Source organism: Silene latifolia, chromosome Y (genome assembly GCF_048544455.1).
Source record: "Silene latifolia isolate original U9 population chromosome Y, ASM4854445v1, whole genome shotgun sequence".
Classification (NCBI taxonomy): domain Eukaryota; kingdom Viridiplantae; phylum Streptophyta; class Magnoliopsida; order Caryophyllales; family Caryophyllaceae; genus Silene; species Silene latifolia.
In genome coordinates, this window is record NC_133538.1 from 459375037 (window position 1) to 459397541 (window position 22505).

Below are 22505 nucleotides of genomic sequence, written 5' to 3' on the forward strand. Positions count from 1 at the left end.
CCACCACTTTCGGGTCCATTCCTACAAATAAAGCCAAACAAACCAAAGTAGCATATTCGGGGCATTTCGTAGCATAAAACTACGAGAATAGCCTAGAAATACGTGTATAAAGAGGCTTAAAAAGACTATATAAAATGCACGTATCAGTCGTTTCCGAAGACGTGTTTTCGAAATTAAAAAGGTAAAAGTCTTGAAAGCTAAGGTTTTTAAATTGTTGTGGTCTTGAAAATAGTGCGTTGTTTTCGGGATTTGAAAAGGCCATTTTGTCGACGCAAATCTCCATTATGTCGGCGCAAATGTGCTTTTGAAAGGGTTACGGAAACTGGGTTTTGAAATCGTCATTACGACGGCGTGAAAGGGTGCTCTTTTGCAAATGGTTGTGAAATAAACCATGTTTTGAAATCGTCATTACGACGGCGTAAAAGGTTGTTTTTAAATGGTTGTAAAAAACCAAGTTTTTAAATCGTCATTACGACGACGTAAAAGGGGTGATTTTCTATGGTCGACAAAAGACGGAGGTTTGTAATGGTCATTATAACGGCGCCAAAAGGGTTTTTGTGAAGTTTTAGAAACGACGCAGAAGGACTTATGATCACATAGCACATAAGCACACACAGTTCATTATATTATGCATAATGCTGACATGGGTTTTGGCTTAAAAAGGGTGGTTACACACCAAGAGATCAATCCCAGATTTTCGAGAGGGATGCCAATCCAAATAAAATGTGTAAGGTTGCTGCCTTATCCTCGTTCACGTAGTAAGTGAATGCTCTTTGACGAAACAGAAATGTGTGACGATAACGGTATGTTTAACACAATCAGGATTCAAAATGTAGGGATGAGAAAACTCACGCCGATGAGACGAGCCAATTCGTCGATAAAGGTTAGGTTATGGGGCCGGACAAGGAACCCGACTTATGACCATAATATTAAATGATGCACTTCAACCAAGATCTCGGTCGAGTTTTACCATCCAGGAATCACAAAGAAACGAGTGTCCTAGTTTTCCGCAGCATAATCGCCAATCTGTGGACATGGGTAACCTACATGCCAATCTATGTACATATAGCGGTCCGAGAGCCACGTTTGGGGACGTATAAATGCTCTCAATCGGATCGCTTTAGATCGGTCAGTTTCGTCTCGATGAAGGTCTCGAAACAATGCAGAGATGTTCGGAGTCGCCCCCAAGCAACTATGGGATGCCTGGAAAGCGTTCGAATCCACTTTATACATCGGTCAAACGAAGCACAAAGCAATGCTTTAAATAGGTACTAAAGATAAGGACTCGTCCCTCTTTTAGCATCCTATCGCTAGAATGACTCTCGTACGCCATTGATAAGGCCATCCACTATCCAAAGGTTATGAGTAAGAGGTGAGGGTACGTATTGGGAAGCTATTTAATCGAACATCCGATCCCGTCCGCGGTAGTGGCCTCTACTGATCGATCTTGGTTGGTTAAGAGCAAAAGTTGATAAAACGGGTAAAATGCATGAATGCGCATCCACAAGTTTAAACCTAACATGTGAAATTTAGCTATGTCGGTTGTTTATCCAAATATCAACTAATTGATGTCAAGTTGGCTTAAATGTTGATTTGCATGCGAAGACGGAAATTTAACATCCATTTAACAAGTTAGGATTATGGTGCTTAACACGATCCATTTGTCTAAAAAAAGATGTGTTTAAAATGTGAAATGTAAAATATAAACTCGTCAATTTGATCCATTATATATTAGGGTTAACTGAAATCAAGATTGTCCTAAACAAGTATTGGAAACAAAATAGGAACAGCGCCAGGCAGTCCTTAAGGCGTGAGCCTATAGGCGATGCAAGGGGGCTCCCCCTGGTTTTATAAAAGAGGAAGAACAGAAGGGCATTGAGGCGCGGGTCAAACCGCAGCCCAAGTGAGCCTTCTGGTCATGCAAAAGGTTGTTTAAACCGTTTTAAGGAAATATGTTAAAAACCGCTTTTGTTGAAAGGTCGTTAAGACCGCATTTGTGTTAAAGTGTGAGATATGACTCGGAATACTCATCATTATGTTGATGATATCCTTTGTCGGGTTTGAATTTGCATGCTTGACGTGAATAGTTTTTAAAATAAACATGCAAAATGCGTTTACTCAACCGTTTCGTCACCACACTCCAAATCAACCGACATAGCACTTATGTTGGCCAAGGGTGACATGCAATATGGTAAAGATAAAGAGAAAAAGAAAATGAAATAAAATGAAAAGTGTTTGATATGAACTAATTATATTAAGTTCATTGCTTTGTAATTAGCCGATATTTATCATCGTACTTGGGATTAAATCGACATGGTATATGGAACCAAGGATGATTATGAATATGACTAAAATGCTTAAAAATGTGAATAAAAGAGAAAATGAAAGAAATAGGTGATTAAAATGTTCAAATCTCCATAAATTTGTTATTAACCAACGATATCATCGTTACACGGGCTAACCATCTAGTATAAATAACCAACGATGATTTCGGCAATGGTTAAAAATTTTTATCATAAAAATGATTTGAAATGGTGAAAACCGTTTGAAGAAAAGAAGGAAAAATGAGATAAAACATGAGGAATGATAAATTCAAACACGTTGAGTTCTGACCTGAGAAGCCATATGAGGCGCTAGCCCCTAGGCAAGGCAATAAGCCTTTGTCTCAGGCCAAAACTCGATTTTTGCTCGATCTTTCCAAGTTTTGAATCGTGTTTTGCATGTTTTATGATGTTAAAGTCATGAAAATTGTAAAAAGAACATGAAATAAGAGGATTAATTACACCCTCATACTTACATGCTCGGTTGCTTGACGAGAAATCGACAAAGTGTAAAACTTGCGAGTCAGAAAGCTCGATTTGAAAAACCATTTTGTAAATATGAAGTGTTGCTTGGCTTTAGTGTGAGTGTAATTAGTCAAAGTGGTAAGCCATGTGTTTTTAATGCACGATGACGGTACCAAAAAATGTGTAAGGCTCGTGTTTTCAATCAGTAGGTGGAAAACACGTGTCGATTTTTTACTTTATAAGTCGAGGTCTAGAATTTTAAGGTTGAAAGACGGGGCGAACTCTCGCAAGGTTGTAAATGGTGGTGGTTTAGGGGTATTTATAAAGGAATTTGTGGTGTTGTGTATTCTGAGCGACGTGGCCATCCTGAGCACCCTTTGAGGCACGGGTACATTGGCGATACAATGGGTTGTCCAGTCCTTTTCGTAAATTTCGAATTTGTGTTTTGTTCTATCCTATGTTTTGTTAGGATGTGTTTTGTGGTTGATTGTGTTTTCTTAGCTGTGTAAGCTTGTGTTTGGGATTTATTTAGGGTGGGTGCTTTGTGTTTGACTCGGGTTTGATTTTGTGTTGAGTCGGGATTTGAATTGTTAGTCGGTTTTTGGTTCGGTGTCGATTCTGACTCTAATTAGTGTCATTGCGACCTTGTTGTCATGCATAAAACACTCCAGGTATTTTTAAAATGTTTTAACAAATTTTTTATTTTCAAAACCGTTTTCTAAGCTTTCTGACACGCATTTATACAAACCGTCGATCAAACGTTAGCGATTTCCGTAACATGGTGTAGTCCGATAATGGTGTTTGTTAGGAATTACATAGATATCAGGTATCTACACTAACATAAGTGCCATGTCGATTTATTTCGAGTGCGGTGATGAAATGGTTGAGCAAATACATTTTACATGTTTATTTACAAAACTATTCATGTCAAGCTTGCAAATTCAAACTCGACAACTAGTATCATCATCATAATGATTAATATTCAGAGTCATGTTTTACAATTTAACACAAAAGCAGTCTTAACGACCTTTTCAACAAAAGCGGGTTTCAACACCCTTTTCATAACGGTTTTCATAACCTTTTAAGCAGCCAGGAGAGGCTCCTTGGACCACCGTATGGCTCGCGCCCCAAGGACTTTTTTGTTCCCCAGTTTTCAAATATGGGCAGACTATGTTACATCGCCCATAGGCTCACGCGTTAAAAGGTTGCCTGGCACTGCTTCTGTTTCATTTTAATACTTGTCTAGGACGATCCTGACTACGGTTAACCTGAATACATGACGGATTAGATTGATGAGTTCCTATTTTATATTTTATTATTTTCAAGCACTTTTCTAAGACAGACATATCACGTTAAGCATCGTAAACCTAACTTGGTAAATAGATGTTTAATTTCGGTCTTTGCATGCAAATCAACTTTTAAATCCAACTCGACATCAATTATATGATATTTGGATAAACAACCGACATAGCAAATCTCACATGTTAGGTTTAAACTTGTTGATGTGCATCCATGCATTAAACCCGTTTTATCAACTTTTGCACTTAACCAATCAAGATCGATCACTGGAGGCCGCTACCGAGGGCGGGATTGGGTGTTCGATTAAAGAGATTCCCAATACGTACCCTCACCTCTTACTCAGAAACTTTGGACAGTGGATGGCCTTATCCAGGGCGTACGAGAGTCTTTCCAGCGATAGGATGCTAAAACAGGAACGAGTCCTTATCTTTAGTACCTATGTCAAGCACCGGTTTTTGATTCGTTTGACCGAGGTATAAAGTGTATTCGAAAGGTTTCCAGACATCCCATAATTGCTTGGTGGTGACTCCGAACATCCCTAGCATCGTTTTGAGACCTCTGTTGAGACGAAACCGACCGATCTAAAGCGATCCAATCAAAAGCATCTTTCCTACGCCGCCGAGCGTGGCTTTTCAATCTCCGTATGTCCACAGGTTGGCGTGCGGGTGGCCTATGTCCATAGATAGCGCAGAAGCTGTAGTTTTGGAACCGCAAATGGTACAAGAATGATTGAGAAAGTGCATTTGATTCGACAAAAGATGAAGGCAGCCCAGGATCGACAAAAGAGTTATGCGAATCTGCATCGCAGTGATATTGAGTTTCAGGTAGGTGACAAAGTTCTTTTGAAAGTGTCACCTATGTGTGGCGTTATGAGGTTTGGCAAGAGAGGGAAGTTGAGCCAGAAGTTCATATGGCTTTATGAAATTTTAGATCGGATAGGTGAGGCGGCTTATCGACTAGCTTTGCCACCAGCTCTTGATCGAGTGCATAATGTGTTTCATGTATCGCAACTCCGGAAGTATGTGAGTGACCCATATCATGTATTAGAGGTTAAGAACATTGAGCTGGATGAAGCTCTTACTTATGTGGAGATGTCAAAGGAGATATTGGATCGCAAGGTGCGTAAGACTAGGATTAGTGAGACCACATTACTCAAAGTATTATGGTCTAACCACAATGTGAAAGAGGCTACATGGGAACCGGAAGAGGCCGTGAAGGAGCGGTATCCACACCTTTTTGATGAGGTATATTTGGTTACGGGGTCGTAACCTTATTCCTTTAAGGGGGTAGGAGATGGTCGCATGTGTTTTTGGGACACTTTGAGGTCGGTTTTGGGCATGTTTTTGGGTTGTTTATGCGTCTTTTAATCGTGTATTGGTACTAGTTAGTGTTGTCTTGAGTTATGTTGGGTGGTGTTTTGGTAATTGTGTATGTTATGCAGGTATGATTATGAACTTCCAGGACGAAGTTCATTTTTTAGGAGGGAAGACTGTAATACTACCCTCTTTAGGTCTTTGAGTACTCGGTTGAATGGGCTGTACTCGACTGAGTAAGTGTCTTGTACGTTTTAAGCAGGCTATTGCCATAGGTGTACTCGGCCGAGTTTAGGAGACACAAGGTCGAGTAAAGCGTACTCGGCCGAGTACCCGGTCAGACGAGTCATTTTTCCGCGGTTCAATTAAGATGAATAGAGAGTTATAAAAATACTTTACGCAATTCCTAATCGGCATTTTTGAGGTTTGATTAAACCCTGCTTGATGGGTGAATTTGGGGAAAATGATAATGTTGTTATAGATGTTTGATGTGACTCATATTTGCACACATTTAGTCCCCGAACTAGCCTCGTTCCTATGCTTTCTTGCATGCATTAGGGTCGTTTCTTATCTTTAGCTTCCTACTTTGCATATTCTTTGAGGTTTTGTGTCCTTGGTAGGAAAGGAATGCTAACCTAGCATATATGGAGCAAAATTGAGCTAAATGGATCGCATTTAATGACCAAGCAATAAAGAGGAAACCAATACTACAGGCCTAGATCAATAAAACAAGTATTTCGGCAATGATGAAGGACCCACATGACTCCTCAACGATCCCCTCGGATCATGAGGCATCAAATTGAAGAAGAAGTCAAACTGGCCTATGAGACGAGCGTCCCTAGCTCAGCTCGAGCGTCCTGATGATCAAGACGGGTGTCCCAAAGACACAGCCCGAGCGTTCCACAAGCAGGACGGGCGAATTTTCTTACAGCATGGGCGTCCAACAGGGTTAGGTTGAGCGGCTCCTTAGGGACTTGAAAGGCGTTAATCTTCTTCTTAGGGACTTAATCGTCATTTAAGCTCTTTGTTACCCTAATACTTGTACTTATTATAAATACCCATTGTATTAGGAGATTAATCATCAAGTTTTAGTAGAGTTTATTACAATGCTTTAATCAATTCTTAATCAAGTTTTAATCAAGTTTTAATAGTATTAATCAAGTTGTATTACACAATTCAATCTTAATCAAATCTTAATCTTTCCTTAATCATTCAAGTGTTCTTAGATTTAGTTAGGTAATTTGACTTCATCATTCATCAAGTTTTCTTCTATTATTCTTTGCTTATTATTTAGATCATCCTAAGTTGGTACAATTCCTTTTATCCTTTTGTTTTAGCAGGATTTTCCCTGAATGGGTCCGGCTTGATTAAAGAATAATTTGGGTATCTAGATCTATAAGTTTGGAATATTGTAAATGAATAACAAGGAAAGACTAAGTATAAAGAATAATGTTTATATTATTTAGATAAGCTGAATACAAATTTGTTTAAGTAATTGGATACTCGGAAAATAATGAAAGATAAATAGTGAAGTAGTTCAATACTAATGAATAATGAATACCATTACCAATGCCAGATTACAATATTTATAGTCCTACAAATATGAACGCTGTATTGATCTCCAACGTCCTTCTCTTTTGTTGGAGTTGTTACCGGATTAATAGGGCACATTCCCTATTAATTCGGTTGACTCGTTCTCTTCTGATTATTCCTCAACTCTTTCTCCTCTTCCACGTCTAGGTTCATGGGTGATATAGTCTCATAGTTAGACTTGGTCTTCCTTGAGAATAGGACATGAACATTTATCTTTATATAACCGTTTTGCTGCTCTTCAGCTTAATCCGGCCTGCTTAGGTGTGCTGCCAGGCTATTCCGTGCTTACCATCAGACCTTCCTTCTGGGATTAAGTAGCCTATTCATCCTGTAATACTCTTCATCTACCAAATAATGGTTAGATTTGTCCGGTCTCTGTTTGCCTTAATCAGCCTTGTAAGGTCAGGCTAGGTTAGAGTCAGACCAGGCTAAACTGGGCCTAACAATTGCCCCTTGACATTTTGCTCGTGCTGGATCAGGTTAGGGGTGGGATGTCAACTTTACCGGGTTAAACAATAAAAAGAATTATATATGCTCAATGACTCTTAGACTCCTAGTTACCGTTAAACACTATAACGGGTAATTTGTATGATGTCACGCTGACAGTTTTGTGTTTTCTAGGGTTTTTACACCGTTATTCCCCTTCTATAAATACGGTATTTGGGATGAGATTGTTTTTCACCAAATTTCCTCCACTTTCCTTGCTCAACTTTCTCTAAAATTCTCCCCTGTTTCTTAGGAGTCTTACTCTGCCAACTTATAATTTTTCAATAAATAAAATTCATCAAAATAATTTAAATAATAAAGGATATGGGAGCCAAAAAGCGTCCTGCACCTCAGAAATCTGCTGCTGAACCTGAACCCAAAGACGTCCGGGAGGAGGAGGTGTTTGAAGTTGATCCTCCTGCTCGTGCCATAGCTTTTAAATATCAGGATTCTATTTTTTCTGCCCTTCAATCTCTGGATCCTTACTTCCCTGAAGAGAACTTATTGAAAACAAACTATGACAGGGTTTTAAGGGAGAAGAAAATAATTCTGAGTCGACCGAGGTATGGATTCTGAGTCTTGTCCGATCGAGCTAACTGGGTGTCACCTGGTTGGTTCTGTATTTTTGAATGGGCGTTCAAAGCAGGTTGTAAGTTACCTTTTACTCCTTTAATGATTGATACCATTCGTGCTATGGAAGTATCACCTTTTCAGATTATGCCAATGGTTTGGAAACTTGTTCATTCTATTGAAAATTTATGTGCTAAACATAATCTTGTAATTACTATTAATGATATCAAGGCAATATATCATATGAAAAATCATGTTAATGGTCGTTTTAATTTGAGAATCAAGTCGAAAATGTCTCCATTAATTACTAACCTGGACTCTGGAGATGATAAAAGCTGGGCAAAGACTTTAATGTTTGTCCGGACTGAGAGCCTGGGGTCAGGCTTTGATTACCTGAGATATCCCCCTCTGGAAAGTGGTAGGTTTCCTGTACTGTTAATTTGCAATATTTATTATACGAAATTAGGACGTTTTGAGTTTTCACCTTTGCATTTGATGATTTTTGCAGCTCCTGATTGGAACTCTGATCCCCTCGATGAGGAAGCTATTTCCAGGATAGAGGCTTTCCTCGCTATTCCTGAGGAAGAGAGGCCCTGGCCTGCTAGTCTGGGCAGGGAATTATTGCCCCGGTATATGAAGACTAAGCTGAGCGCTGTCAGGGTGCCCAAAGGCAAGCCTAGCTCCACTGCTCTTTCCTGTATGTTTTCTGTATGTTTCTGTGTTTGATTATTGTCTTGTTATGACTTCTCTTCTCATATTCATGTGCATTCTTTATAAATTCAGTGTTCAGGTCTTCTACTAGGTTGGCCAGCTTTACTGCAAAAGATTTAAAGGCTGGGGTGGCTAGAATTGCTGAACAGTCCAAGAGCCAGGAGACTAGTGGGAGTGACAAGACGCTTGACATTCTGGTTTCTGATGTCCAGCCTCCTCAGAATCCACCCAGGCTAGTATCACCGGAGGTAGTCCAGGCTCCCAAAAGGAGGAGGGAAGATGTCGTCCCTGAAGAGGAGGAGAAAGAGAAGGAGAAAGAGAAAGAGCCTATTCAGGCTCAACCGATCGGGAGTATCAGGCAGGTGTCTGCTAGGATTGATGATATGGACGCTGCCCGGGCACGGATAAATGAATTTTCTGCCATGATGGGCAGCCAGCTTTTATCTGCTAATACCCTTGAGTCTTCTACTAAGGTGGTCTCTATCTTGACTTCTCTTGTGACAAAGGCTGCTGAACTTGCTTCTCAAGCTAAGGAGGTTAGCTGTAAAGAGATATTTTATTTGTTAGGTGTTCTTTGTGTCACTTTTATATTTGGCTGATTGATTTTATTTCTTGTAGGGGTTGGATGTTGGGTTGGCTATTGCTTGTCAACTCAGGGATGCCCAGGCCAGGGTTTCTAGCTTGGAAGAGAAAGTGGATAAAGTTAACCGTGAGCTGCATACATCCAGGAGTAATGAGGTAGTGCTTCAATCTCAGCTGGGGACAGCTAGAGAGGCATCCAGGGGCTGCTATAGTTTGTGAGGTGGCTGCAAAAAATGCTGAGAAGGCTGTGAGGCAAGAGTTAGAGGCTGTAAGGGAGGAGTTGGCTGCTGAGAAGCAGGCTATGCAAGATCAGCTAAGGAAAAATGAAGAGCTTGGCGCTGAGAAGGAACTAGTGGAGGCGCGGCTTGCTGATGCTGCTCAGTACTTCTTTGGGAAAGGTCGGGTTGATGCTATGAGGGATCCGGATTCTGATCGGGCTAATTGGGACCCGGACCGTGATGACGCAGCTTTGGACGCCCAGTATCCTAATTTGGCCAATATGGGTCAAGAAGATGAGGCGGATTCTCCTCCTTCCAAGGGGAAATCTGGTAATCAGGAAATGGTGGATGGTTGTGAGTCGGTTACTGGTGAGAAACCTACTTAGCTTGGAGTTTTTTCTTTTTGTTTTGGCCCATCCAGGGGGGGTGTTCCTGGAATGAATATTTAGGTATTTTTTGGCTCATCCAGGGGGAATGTCCCTGGAATGGATAATTAGGTTTGTGGCAAGGCCAGCTATTTTGGGTAAATAAATATTTGGTCTTTGTTGGTTCCTTTTTGTGTTTTGATAAGGCACTTTTGTAGTATTGGATGTCTTATCGGATCTCGCCGCTATTCGACCGATCGGGCCGCTTTTTGTCTTTGGATCCGCCGCTTTATTGTGTTATGGGTGGGGTTGTTGCCTGTCTGGAGGGCTTATGTCCCCTGCCTGTCTGAAGGGCTTATGACCCATCTATGTTATACAATCCAAGAATAGATTTTCCAGGTTTGTATGTTAAGTTGAGCTCAGTGTTTTAAGGCCTGTTTTTGCAACTGAAAGTTGGGTATAAGTTGGATATTGGTGGGGGTGGCCCCCAATCTTTAAGATTTGTTTTAAGTAAAGTGTAGTATATAAAACAAGTATTGAAGATTCTACTTGGTAAAAAGAAATATGAGAATATTCACAAGTACTTGGGCACATCATGGCAGAAATTATATAAGGTATTTATTCATATAATGACAAGTATCATACATGTAGTTTCATATCAAGCCAGGCAAGAAATGTCAAGGTGAAAATTATACCTAGACTGGGAGATATATTTTATATGTGAAATAGTTTTAAGTGTGCAATATTCCAAGCTCTTGGGATCATTTCGCCGTCCAGGGTTTGTAACCTATAAGCTCCATGGCCGACTATTAAGTCAATCAGGTAGGGACCTTCCCAGGTAGGGGCCAATTTGCCAGCATTCTTTTCTTTTGTGTTTTGGAAGACTTTCCTGAGGACCAGATCTCCTACCCTGAATACCCTGGCTTTGACAGTCTTGTTGTAGCTTTTCGCAACTCTTTGCTGATATGCTGCCAATCTAATGCTGGCTGCATCTCTTAGCTCTTCTGTTAAGTCCAGGCTGTCCTCCATTAGAGGTATATTGCTTGTTATTGTGTTCAGGCTGCATTTGGCAAATGGAATGTCTACCGCAGCCGGGATTAGTGCTTCACATCCATAGACCAAGGAGTAGGGGGTTTGGCCTGTGGATGTTTTAGGCGTGGTTCTGTCGGCCCGAGGGACCGGGGGAGCTCTTGACCCATCCGCCTCTCCTTCTTTCTAGCTTCTTCTTTATGCAGCTTTGATTACTACTTTGTTACTGGATTCTGCCTGACCGTTAGCTTTTGGATATCCTGGTGTGGAGGTTACCAGATTGATGTTCCATTGAGCACAGAAGGATGCTGTTCTTTTTCCCACGAATTGCGTGCCATTGTCGCATACTATTTCAGAGGGGTGTTGGGAAATGTGTCCTCAACAATAGTGCGATCACATGATTTAAATATCATAATTAAATCTCAAATTAAGAATACGTGAGGGATGATTCTTTATACAGTCGACTGACCGTCATTAATCGGTAATGATTGGCTAACTAGAGTTTGACATTACTGTCGTGTGACGGTGGTGGTCAGTTGATCCCTTTAGGTCACACCAATAGGATGAGGCCCAAATAGATATTTAATTAATTGTATGCGATACGAATTAATTAATTCCTTAATTGTGGGAGTGCAATTTTGCGTCTTATTGTAATGTGATTAAATAAGATTAAATTTAGTTATTAAGTGTTAATTTACTAAATTAGTTGAGGTATTAATATAAGTTTTGAGGTAGAGGTAATTAGTTATTTAAAGTTACAAGAAGTTGTAATTTTAACTAACTAGTAATTATTGGACCCATTATATGTTGATATAATGGTAGTATACTACTCAAAAAGTGGAGTGTATATTATATTATTAATTGTAATATTTAAGTGTTAAATGATTACATTAATAATTAAATATGTAAGATTGTTAAACATAAGACTTATAAGCATTTGTGGGACAAATGACAAAAGGCAAAAATGGTCCATAAAAGGACCAATATTTCGGCCAAAATGAGATGAGCAAAGATGCTCTTTTGTCTTATGTAGATGTTGGTTATTGTGTGAAAGAGACCTTCCATACTAGCCTTTACATACTACATCTTACACCTAGGCTTCCTACACTCTACCTACACTAAACAAAGAGTAAAAAACAAAAAGCAAAGATTCCTACATGGTGTTAAAGCCACCGGTTTTTGGCTCACCATTTAGAGCATTGTTGCTCAATTTTTCTAGTATGCTTTTGCTTGTTTTTCTCTCTAGTTTCTCCCTCATTTGAAATTGCTTAAAAACTCTCCATAAATACTAATACACATCATATATTACTTAAGATAGTAATACAAGATTATTAGTATTATTAAGGTAATATTTCTACTACATATCTAGTTAATATTAGTAGGAATTTTTGGGATTAATCTTGGGTGCAATTTATTGGAGTGGCTTCTATACTTGGAGTCTTAGGAGGATCATCCATCATCATTATTAGCTCAAGAACAAGTGAAGGAAGGTGACCTTACTTGTGCCCAAATTTTCGAACCAACCAACAATGTAAGGAACATTGTTTTTCTTATAAATCTTTCATTTTGTTATGCATGCACTAGATCTAAAGAACAAATAATTAATAAGTTAATTAGTTCACTATTAGAGGAGTCTAATAATAGGTATATGAACCTAACAAGTGGTATCAGAGCATAGGATGTTGCATGCATAATCGGTTATTGTTTTTCCGAGTTAAAAGGTTAACATATAAAACTTAAAAATTTGTGATTTATAAGTATAAGCCACGAAATCACCATGCATGTTATATATTCTGGTCCTAAAATGTTTTTAGGTCATTTTTATGATTTATGGAAATTTATTGCTCATTTTAAGGATTTTTGGTCATTTTATTACATTTTTATGACTAAAATGGGAATTAAAATGCTAAAAATAGTTAAATATCGTTTCTGACCTTGGAAAATTTATATGACCTCACATGCATATTTTACAAGTTGTGTGTAAAAGGACGAGTTAATTTGATTAATTTTGCATGATTTATGATTTTTATGAGATAAAAATGAATTAAAAGAGGTAAAATGGTTAAAAATAGTAAAATTTCGAATTAAGCCATGATATTTTAATATGATGTCACATGCAAGATTTACAGAGATTATGTAAATTTTTAGATTTAAATATCTTCTTTAGCATGATTTATAGAGTTTTGAGTAAAAATGACATAAATAGTGACTAATTTAGCAAAAATTAGCTAAAACATATTGCATGGCTTGAGAAAATTATTTTAAGTTGCATTAATATCCCACTAATCAGATCTAAAGTTGTAAAAATTATTGGTTTAATTTTCGTATACTTTATATATTTTATGAGATAAAAACGATAAAAATGCAACTATATTTTCTCAAAATTAATTCGAAAATTTTAACCATGTTTTTTGACATTATGAGGGTCATGTAATTATTCCAGAATGTTCAAAAATTTAAAATTCAAATTTTGAAACTTTTATGATTTAATTTGGATTTATTTCATATAAATAATGTTTTTAAGGTCAAAAATGAGCATAAAATTAAATCAAGTTGAATTATTGTCAAAAATTTAGTGATGACTGATTTTTGAGTCCTAAAATGTGTTAGGATAATTAACTTGAGCTTAGATTTGATTTAAGTGTTAATTAGTGATTTTAAAAGGTTATTATCACGCATTTCCATGAAACCGGGTTATATGTACGACATAAGTTAAATAGGGCGATTTGGCACACGATTTTGCATGATAGGTACATATTATAATGCTGCATATTTCAATTGTTGAATGTTTTTTATTTATATAATTTTGAATTATGTAATTTCATCTTAGTATGGCCTTAGTTTAATCAATATTACCCGTAATGAAAGGGAATATTGATTCGGTTGTAATTTAATGTGATCTCGTATCACTTTTATTTTTATTTCATTAGTTTTTCCATTTTACAAATGTATAATAGGAATAGCTTTGTATTTTTATTATTATTTGTAATTATGGAGCATCTTCAAAGACGGTGCAATTCGGAGAGGTGATCCAACAAAGACGGTGTCTTGGGAGGCGTGCCAATTGAAGATTCAAGGGACCAAAGGAGTTGGTTTCCGAATATGTAATAGATTATTTGATTTTCTATTTTAGGAAGGCCATACTAGGAATTTTATTTATTGCTTTGCATTTCTTTTAATATGTTGCATGCATTGCCAAATCGCCATAACAACACATGCATATCATATCGAGTCATCGACCGTGTCAATTATGATTATCGTAGTTCACCGCTTTAGTTCACTTAAAACGTGATAGATAATAAATTGACAAGACCTCTCACATATTAAAAATTGAGAAAAAGCCTTACCAAATAGTAGAAACCCATGAAGTACCAATTTCGCAAGGGAGTTAATCCGGCTTCACCGTAATACAAACCTTGTTACGTTGGCGAAGTGAGGTAATAAACTGTTGTTACATCGAAATTTGGATTGAGCTCAACGGAAGTATTGTTGACCGTAGTCGCATGTGTTCCGGGCTAAAGATAAGAATTAGAGTAATTTTTATCGACCGAGAGTTCTAAAAGTAGAATCGATTAAAGAGTTAATCCACCGAGTTATATTAATAAGGGATGACCAATCGCTCACCGTGCCCAAGTTGATATGAATTTGGATCTCGGAATCATTTATGTAGTTGGGTGGAGGTCACTATATAAATGTAATGCTTGTGGTTATATTTACGAGTATTATTAAAACGATAGATGTTAATTATTTCCTTCATTTCCGTTTTTGTAGTTAATTATATGCAATGAATTCATCTAATACTCCTACACCAATCACCGTTGAAACATGGCTCCAATCATACGATGAAAAATGCTCCGATTATGACAATGAAACGATTAGAGAATTACGCATTGGCATTGGTCAGGATGGAAATTTTTGCTTCTTTACCACCTCTACTCCACCCACTCCAATATTATTGCCCACCACCTTGGAAAGAAAATCTTGTGAAGAAAATCTTACAAAACCTAAGGAATCCTTGTTTGAAGAAACAATGAGAAATATCAAATTGAGTGGGAGTTCTAGCAAGAGTGTCCTTGCAAATGAAAGGAGTATTGGTATTAATAAAGGGAAGGCAAAAATGGGCGAGAAACCCAAACCTGATTATAAATTGGAAATGGATAGTGGGACTACCAAGACCAAGACCAAGAAGGGTGCCAAATCCTATGAGGAATGTCATTATTGTAATGTCATGGGCCATTGGAGGCGAAACTGCCCCAAGTATTTAGAAGATATCAAAGTTGGGCTTGTTACTCCCAGTGGGACTTGGAAATGTGGAAAAGCTAAACAAGAGTGATATGAATCTCCGACAATGAAATGGAGCTCGGGTAGCCGCCACTTCATGAGAAACTTATGTACTTGTTTTTGCTAATAGCTTTGAGTTATAATTTACATAATTGTTATTATGTATCCACTTAGTCTAAAACATTATTTCTATTTCTATGTGAGACATGAAAGGATTTATATTTTGTCTTCAAAGACAATTGTTGTATTTTATTGAAAATAGACATGGATGTGAGACATGTCACTTATCTTTATAATACACAAGTTTTAGACAGTTCCAACTCATGTAAAGATATCTACATAATACGCACTAAAAGACTCATAACAGGTAATCCAAATGATTTGTACATTTGATTTTTCAATTAGGTTACGTAAATGAGAAACGCATTAAACACTAGTGTCGACTAGAATTATTGGACCATTTGATTTTCAATCATATGGAATATGCGAATCTTGTCTCCTTTGCAATATAATTTGTACTTCCTTTAGTAGTAAAGGGACACAAGCAAGTGATTTGTTGAGACTAATACATGCCGATGTATGTGTTCTAATGAGCATCACCGCAAGGGGAATTTATGACTACTTCGTCACTTTTATCAATGATTCAAGTAGATAAGGGTATATTTACTTAATCAAATAAAAGGTGAAGCATTTGAGAGATTTGAGAAATTTCTAAAATAACGTAGAGAACCAATTGAATAAAGTTCTAAGCATTACGACCCAATCGTAGTGGCAAAGATCTAAGTAATAAATTTGATTTATTAAAGATGGATTATGACCTAGCGTCACTACCCATAAGATCAAATTAATATGAGTCGGTTTGAGTTGATGAACTCAATTTTGGGAATTTGCAATCCAAAACGGACAAGTAATTCTAATTGGATGGTCAACCATGAGATACCTAGAATAGAGAGTCTATCAAACAGATGACATGGATAAGACTCGTATATTATCAAGCTGCCATGTTAGGATGGCCTTTTGAAAGCTAAACTCCATCAAATATATATGTTTGTGACTCACAAAGCTATCTCTCAAGAAGATAGATGTATTTCTGAGAGATAGAGTGGGAGTAGATTGAATCGTCACAAACATCTCTTATAGTTGAAATGTTACTTTGTGAAAGTAATTGAATTATAGAGTGGGAGTTGGTATTGAACTATTATCTATGAAGATAGTATGAGAGCATAGTTCAGTGGGAGTTTATCGCACATGTCTTATTGTTCAAAAATATTACTTTGTGAAAGTGATAGTATCATGACCTTGTTACATACGAGCCGAAGCATTACAATCCGAAATCGTTGCTCAAGAGTAGATTTACTTTAAGGCGCAGTCTCCTCAAAAGTAAATAGAACTCCAGTACACAAATGCATAAGATTTACATGAAGATGTTGATCAAGATAAATTGTGTTAGGAATTGCCGCATTTCATTTTTATGAAGAATGGCAAATATAATTCGCTTTTCTAAAATGGGAATTTAGAGAAGGAAGTGTTTAAAACACAAATCCTTAGATGAAGATCTAAGAATCCTAACATATTATGCGTAGCTATCTTAAGTGATCACAAGATGATCTTAAGCTAGCATTAAAGGATTATACTTTTTGTTCATGTGATTATAGTGAATTGTTTCATTCACATGATTGAAGAATCATGATATACATGAAGTTAAGTGGGAGCTATAATTGTTTCTCCATGTCTTATATGTTGATAACATATTACTTATTGAGAATAATATACCAATGCTCTCTTCTGGTAAGAGTAATTGGAAGACTTGGAATGGGATGCAAAGTATTCTAGATTTTGAATCTATGTAAGAGTAAATTGGCATAGAGTTGAGAGTCTTATGAAGATAAGTTCTCTTGTATCTATTTAACATCAACAAGGATGAATGGCTTATTCATGATGATGAAAGTGGAATTACTATGATGGAATCATAGTCGTTCATTGAACCCATTAAGTTGTTGATTACATGAAATCGATTGCTAATGTTTCCGCCATTAGAACGATTACGTATGCCAACAGACGCATCGTCTTGTGATGAAAAAAAATATGCCTAGGGCATTATAAGTCAATAACAAGATAATTCCCATGATATGGCTTGTGAGAGCCTTAAAGAACATCCTTGAAATTCTTGAGAAGAGTTAAGGATTCATTTACATGTTTGGATGATAAACTAAATTAAGTGTTGAAGGGTTGCACAAACTTTAGTTTCCAAACTATAAGGGATTTGTTGAAATCCTAGGGTGACTTGTTGACTAAGGAGTAAGAAACTAAGAAAAGTGTTTTAGTTTCACGCATTGCAAATTCTACAAAAGGATTCTAAGTAAATAGTGATTAATTGGTCAAGGTAGGGATTAAGGGTGAATCCCTCTACAAATGACTTTATCACAAGTTATGCGATAACAGTGGGAGCATCTTTCAAGTTAAAGAGCCCAAGTCTAGCTATAAGTCTAGACAAATACTTAGAAATGAATTCATGTCATTAGAGATGACATTGAATGGAAGGAAATAGCAATTAATAAAGTTGGAATATATGGATATCGGGTATATCCACTTGCCAAGCTTGTATTGCATTTTAACTAATGTTATTAATACACTAAAGATTATAGAATATGAAGTAGTAATAGTGTATTGACTATTCATATGTGATAATCACATTTATCGTTTGAGTTTTATTAAACTCACCCGCTACCTTGTCGTATCCGAATGGGTTGTAGAGACAAATTGAACCCCATTAAAGTGAACTGGATTGACATGGTATTCGCCCCTAGTTACTTATATGAGGTGACGTCTCCAAGTGACTAGAGTGTGATGCGATTGATGGCAAGTTCAAGTGCCATAGAGTCATATGGGATGACTAGTCGATCACATAGGCGGTCAGTATGGGACAATGCTGTCGAGGCGATGACCGCTTATAGAGTTCTGGTAATTCATAAAGCCTGGTCGTGGCAAGAGCTACTATAGTATTCTTATGAGTCAATTCTTTTGACTAGAGACTATTCGCCCAAGTTGGCACGACTTTCGATTAGCTTTGATTTACACTCTACGATTTCGTAAATGAGGTCAAACTGGGTATATTTTGGGTTATGATGAACTGTGGCTGAACGAAGGGAATAGGGCGATAGGAATTGTCCACCCCTTGTCAGGGTTGTTTGAAATCTCAAGGCCACTCGAGGAGTAGTTAACTGGAAATGCGTGGCCACGCTCGGAAGGTATCTATGATGGATAATTCCGGTCAGACAGTTAATCTCCAGATCGAGAAAACCACTCAAGATATGATCAAATGTAAGTACGACCAGCAAGACACCTTGCATTGAGTGGGAGATTGTAATAGGACAAGAGAATTGGTGACGCACACTTGTCGAGGACAAGTGGGAGATTGTTGGGAAATGTGTCCTCAACAATAGTGCGATCACATGATTGAAATATCATAATTAAATCTCAAATTAAGAATACGTGAGGGATGATTCTTTATACAGTCGACTGACCGTCATTAATCGGTAATGATTGGCTAACTAGAGTTTGACATTACTGTCGTGTGACGGTGGTGGTCAGTTGATCCCTTTAGGTCACACCTATAGGATGAGGCCCAAATAGATATTTAATTAATTGTATGCGATACGAATTAATTAATTCCTTAATTGTGGGAGTACAATTTTGCGTCTTATTGTAATGTGATTAAATAAGATTAAATTTAGTTATTAAGTGTTAATTTACTAAATTAGTTGAGGTATTAATATAAGTTTTGAGGTAGAGGTAATTAGTTATTTAAAGTTACAAGAAGTTGTAATTTTAACTAACTAGTAATTTTGGGACCCATTATATGTTGATATAATGGTAGTATACTACTCAAAAAGTGGTGTGTATATTATATTATTAATTGTAATATTTAAGTGTTAAATGATTACATTAATAATTAAATATGTAAGATTGTTAAACATAAGACTTATAAGCATTTGTGGGACAAATGACAAAAGGCAAAAATGGTCCATAAAAGGACCAATATTTCGGCCAAAATGAGATGAGCAAAGATGCTCTTTTGTCTTATGTAGATGTTGGTTATTGTGTGAAAGAGACCTTGCATACTAGCCTTTACATACTACATCTTACACCTAGGCTTCCTACACTCTACCTACACTAAACAAAGAGTAAAAAACAAAAAGCAAAGATTCTTACATGGTGTTAAAGCCACCGGTTTTTGGCTCACCATTTAGAGCATTGTTGCTCAATTTTTCTAGTATGCTTTTGCTTGTTTTTCTCTCTAGTTTCTCCCTCATTTGAAATTGCTTAAAAACTCTCCATAAATACTAATACACATCATATATTACTTAAGATAGTAATACAAGATTATTAGTATTATTAAGGTAATATTTCTACTACATATCTAGTTAATATTAGTAGGAATTTTTGGGATTAATCTTGGGTGCAATTTATTGGAGTGGCTTCTATACTTGGAGTCTTAGGAGGATCATCCATCATCATTATTAGCTCAAGAACAAGTGAAGGAAGGTGACCTTACTTGTGCCCAAATTTTCGAACCAACCAACAATGTAAGGAACATTGTTTTTCTTATAAATCTTTCATTTTGTTATGCATGCACTAGATCTAAAGAACAAATAATTAATAAGTTAATTAGTTCACTATTAGAGGAGTCTAATAATAGGTATATGAACCTAACAAGGGGATGCCATATCTACATATGATGTTGTGTTTGATGAATGCTATGACATCCTTTTCCTTGACTTGCATGTATGAATCAGCTTCTATCCACTTGGAGAAGTAATCAGTCATTGCTAGCATGAAAACTTTTTGTCCGGGTGCTTGAGGTAGTTTCCCTACTATATCCATGCCCCACTTCATAAATGGCCAGGGTGCGGATATGGAATGTAGTTCCTCAGATGGCTGATGGATATATGGTCCGTGAATCTGACAAGCTTTACATTTAGAGCTAAATTCCAGGCAATCGACCCTCAAAGTGGGCCAATAATAACCTGTTCTGAGTACTTTGCTTGCCAGACTTCTTCCACCTTTATGATTTCCACAGTATCCTTCATGGATTTCTGATAATATCTGCTCAGCTTCTTGTGGCTCTAGGCATCTGAGGTATGGCCCAGCCTGCGATTTCTTAAAAAGCACGTTGTTAATAATAGTATATGAAGCGCTTTTTATTTTTAGTGCTCGGCATCTTGCTTATTTAGGGGAAGATTCCCTGTTGTAGAGCATAGTAGTAAGTTTTGTCCAAGAATTGGCAACATAAATTGGGAAACTTTCATCTTGTTTATTTATTGCAGGTTCTAATAAATATACGATGGTTATTTTGTCGAAGTCAAGGGGATTGAAGTTGGATTCTAGGCCGGCTAAGGCGTCGGCCTGGTTATTCAAGTCCCTGGGAATTTGGTCAATATTAAAATTGCGGAATTTTGATTTTAAAATTTGAACAATTTCCAAATAAAGCATCATTTTTGAGTCTTTTGCAGTATATATTCCGTTTACTTGGTTGGAAATAAGAAGGGAATCAGTACGTACCTTTAGGTTTTGCACACCAAGGTCAATACATACCTTTATTCCAGTTATTAGGGCTTTATATTATGCCTCATTGTTGGTAGCCTCAAATTCACAGCTTATAGCCTGTACTATCTTATCCCCCTGTGGCGATTTTAGTACTACCCCCAGGCCTGTGCCCCTCATGTTGGCTGCACCATCGACAAATAGGGTCCATTCTAGGTCCGTTTGGTCGCTGGTCAGTTTATTTACTTCTTTTATTAGGTCGGGTTCTAGGGTTGGACTAAAATCAGCCACAAAGTTTGCTAGTGCTTGTGACTTAATTGCTGTCCTTGGTTCAAATGTTGTGTTGTATGTGCTTAGCTGGACTGACCATTTGCACATTCGTTCGGACAATTCTGGCTTCCTAAGTACAGACTTGATAGGAAGATTGGTTCTGACTATTATAGGGTGGCTTTCAAAGTATGGTCTTAATTTTGTGCAACTCATAATTAAAGCTAAAACATATTTTTCAAGTAGGCCGTGCACGATTTCTCGCATCCAAGAGACTTTTACTTACGTAATAGACAGGTGTTGTTGTCCGTCCGCTTCTTTGACCAAGACCGCACCGACAAAGAAGCTGTGGATCGAATATACTCTTTGTCGGGGTTAATCTTTGACTGGTTTTGCCAGCAAGGGAGGAGAGGATAGATATATTTTCAGGTCTTCAAAGGCAGCCTGATGATCAGGGGTCCATTGAAAGTCCTGGTTCTTCCTTAGCAGATTATAGAATGATTTGCACCTCTCTGACGATCTTGAAATGAACCTGTTCAGGGCCGCTATTCTTCCAGTCAGTTTTTGTATGTCTTTGACCGTCTTTGGTGGTTCTAGCTCCAGGATAGCTTTGATCTATTTAGGGCTGGCTTCTATTCCTCTTTTTGTCACCATATAGCCCAGGAACTTGCCTGCTGAGACTCAAAAATGGCATTTTTGTGGGTTGAGCTTCATATTGAATTTCTCCAGTATTTGAAAGGCTATTTCCAAGTCTTTGACGTGGTCTTCTGCCTTTTTTGACTTGACTACCTGTAGACACCTCAAAATGTCTACCGGCCTTGCGAACACCCGATGATGAGGCCCTTATTTAATTCGGAATGAAACTTACTTGAATTTGATATAAGGTTATTTATGCTCAAAATTGACCCAAAAACCAACCATTTTATTACCAATCCATTTCGATAATTTACCACATTTTTAATCCACTTAATTGATTATGGGAGTACTATTTTTTATATTAACGGCATGAACACATTCATTTAGCAGCTGACATTTAATTGGGCCTACTGGATAATAATTTAAAGGCAACCCACCTTATATACAATGGGCTACACTAGATATGTTGAAAATTAGTAAAGCAAATAAGGCCATAAAATTGTGTCCAACTTGTTTACGTTGCATGGCCCTCTTTTTGTAATATGAAGGCCCAATTTCGAAACACGCAACATACGGCACATGTCCGAAGGAGCTACGGAAAGATTTAAGTATTTGATGTGGCATGGGATATGAATAAGCGTCCTAGAGTTATTGGTAGTAACAATGCTAGACGTACTACAATTCCAAAGGCAACAAGATACACGTCCGTATAAAAATTCTATCATACAAAAAGTTTCCAATATGGTCAAATACTCCGTCTTAACTAGTATAAATACTCCCCTTTACACCCTTATTCAAAGACACAGAAAATTCATAAAAATATAC